Genomic DNA, 3,217 nt, shown 5'->3' with positions numbered 1-3,217 from the left:
CCCTCGCTGGGGCTGCAGGACCGGGACCCTCCCCCGCGCCGCTCCCAGCCCCTCAGGGGGCCTCCCCTACCAGCAGCCCGCAGCTCCCGGATCGCTGGCCCGCACCCGGGCCGGACCTCCCACATCCGCCTCCCCGAGGGGGCGGGCCTTTGACTCGGGCTGTGGGGGTCCTGTGGGGGTCCCATAGGGGTCCCGTGGGGCCTGGACCCATAGCCGTGGGAGACAGAGGCGAAACTGTAGGCAATGTCTGGCGGCCGGAGCAGTGGGTGGGGGTAGAGGGGGATGGCTGGCAGCATCGGAGGGGCCGCCTGGGATCTGGGCGCTGGGAAGGGGCCACCAAGGAAGGGACAGGCGGGGGTGAGACGGGGAGGGACACTACCTATCCTTACCCCACCCTCAGCCCGGGGTCCTCGGTCTAGGAGGCTTGGAGCAGTGAGGGCAGAGTTTGGGGCTAGCAAAAGTCCAGATGTGTTTTGGCTCCGCCCTCGGGAACTCCCGACTTGGCCCAAATCCTTCAGTCCCCTCCCTCGGGCCCCTTCATCCCTCATTTGTCCCCTCCTCTCTTCAGCAGCCTCTCCCCATCTGCACTCAGCACAGGGGTATACAGGCCCAGAGGGACAGCCTTGGGTTAGCCCTGAGGATGGTTTGAGCCCTTCCTGGCCGCTGTGCAGCTGGGTGACAAAGACACCCCCGCCCCTCCAGGGACGGTCAGAATGGAGGGACACGATGGGAGCTGCCTTGGACCTTCCCCTTCCAGGCAGGGCCCCCACCCCAGCAAATGGAACTTTAAATAGAGGTGGGGAAGGGAGCCTCCCTGGAACACTGCTGACACAAGGCAGCTGGGGAGGGAAGCAGAATGGCTTCACATAGGCAGCGGAGGGGGACACAGACTCTTCCTGGTGCGCCTGCACAGGCTGGGAGCACTGACTTCACTGCCCTGCTTTGCTCCAACCACCTGACTACCTGCAGGACTCTGGTCTTAGTCCTAGCCTCCTGGTTATCCACAGAGACTCTGAAGTCAAACTACCTACTAGGAAGGCAGGCTGGTTGTGTTACCGTAGGCTAGTGACACCTCTCCATGCTTCAGTCCCCCATCTGCTAAATAGGCATAGTAAATGGTGCCAGCCTCATAGGGTGGTTGTGAGAATAGAAGGAAATGATGCTTATCTCAGCTCATAGCAAAGATGCTGGCTGGCTGAGCCTGACTCAGAGGAGGCCCTCAATGAAGGCGTTTGTTAATTAAATGAATAAATGAAAAGGCTGGGGAGGGGGTGGCCTCAGAGACACTTGGAAAGACGTGGGTATTAGAAGCAGGAGTAGACCTCTAAGGTGTCTTACTCTAATATGGGGATTCTACAAGATGAGCCAGGGACCCCTCCCCCCGCCCCGCCCCACCTTTTGACAGGAATAGAGGCTGGGGGAGATAATGGCTAAAAGCTCAGACAGGCATCAATTATTGACTGACCTCACTTCCTCTGCTGAAACCCTCCCCATCCCCCACCCTGCAGCTGCTTCACAAGTTGTGAGCGTCGTGAATTCCCAGAACCCTGACACACCCAAATTTCAGTGTCAGGACAGAACTGTGTCCTGCAGCCAATAGGAAGTACTATGGGATTACGATATCTGCTCTTTCAGATTATAGCGGCCACTTGGGCTCTCTATGAGCTGGAGAACTGGGAGCCTGGCCGCAGGTCTGTCTTTCACACTGTCTCTCCCTGCTCTGCTATGGCTTCTGGTCAACCTTTTCCTCCCCCAACCCCCAGATCTCTGTCTTGAGAAGCGAGAGTGGGGGCTTCCCAAGGGAAGCCTTCGGTCTGAGAGGCACACTGAGCACAGAGACTTCAAGATGGACGAGAGCTGAGAGTCACTTCTGACAGTCAGCGAGGGATGGAAGACTATCTGCAGAGTTTGTGAAACGGATAAAAATAGAGTACATTTTGGGAGTTGGAAGAGAAGACCCAGGGGGGCTGGGGTCTGTTCATCAGTGCTGGAGTCTTCCCCCTGTCCCCGGAGCACTGAGCCCTCTGGCCCCTGACTAGTGCTCTTTGGGGCTCTTGTGAACCCCATGCCTTCCAAAGCACACAGAGAACCTGGGGGAGGTGTCAGAGTTGGAGATCCAGAGTTGGAGAAAGCCCTAGAGAGTCATCCCAATGAGAAAAGGGAAAAGGAATTACAGACTGTGTCCAAGTCTACAAGAATTAATTACTCAGAGGGACCAGCTGTTCCCCATATTCAGTGAGGACAGAACAAGAGGAAACAGGCCCAAAGGACAATTTAGATAGTCAGAAGGATTTCCCAACAGTGCAGGAAGCAGAGGCCTGAAGATTCTGTGTGGGGTGAAACCTCGAGGAGATTCTCATCTGTGGAAGGCGGGTGACATGGAGTCTGTCAGGAAGGCAGGGCAATGGACACCTTCACCTTGCAGGACCTGCTATGAGTATTAAGTTCAAGCATCATTCTTTTTCTTTTCTTTTTTTTTGAGAGGGAGTCTCGCAGTGTTGCCCAGGCTGGAGTGCAGTGGCATGATCTCAGGTCTGCCTCCCAGGTTCAAGCGATTCTCCTGCCTCAGTCTCTCAAGTAGCTGGGATTATAGACGCACGCCTCCACGCCCGGCTAATTTTTGTATTTTTAGTAGAGACAGGGTTTCACCATGTTGTACAGGCTGGTCTCGAACTCCTTACCTCAGGTGATCCACCCACCTCGGCCTCCCAAAGTGCTGGAATTACAGGCATAAACCACCCCGCCCAGCCTCAAACATCACTCTTGATACTAGGGAGGGGCTGGCTTCATGGGAATGTGACCTGTGCAGATGCACAGGGACACGTACCTGGTTTAATGTGCTGTCGCTGCCATCTTAAAATTCTTTTTTTTTTTTTTTTTTTTTTTTTTTTTTTTTTGAGACGGAGTCTCGCTCTGTCGCCTGGGCTGGAGTGCAGTGGCCGGATCTCAGCTCACTGCAAGCTCCGCCTCCCGGGTTTACACCATTCTCCTGCCTCAGCCTCCCGAGTAGCTGGGACTACAGGCGCTCGCCACTTCGCCCGGCTAGTTTTTTGTATTTTTAGTAGAGACTAAAGGGTTTAGTAGAGACTAGTAGGGTTTCACCATGTTGGCCAGGATGGTCTCGATCTCCTGACCTCGTGATCCGCCCGTCTCGGCCTCCCAAAGTGCTGGGATTACAGGCTTGAGCCACCGCGCCCAGCCCATCTTAAAATTCTTA

This window comes from Macaca thibetana, chromosome 11 (assembly GCF_024542745.1).
Source record: "Macaca thibetana thibetana isolate TM-01 chromosome 11, ASM2454274v1, whole genome shotgun sequence".
In the NCBI taxonomy this organism is placed as follows: Eukaryota; Metazoa; Chordata; class Mammalia; order Primates; family Cercopithecidae; genus Macaca; species Macaca thibetana.
The sequence above is the reverse complement of the archived record's forward strand: the minus strand, read 5'-3'. Positions refer to the sequence as shown.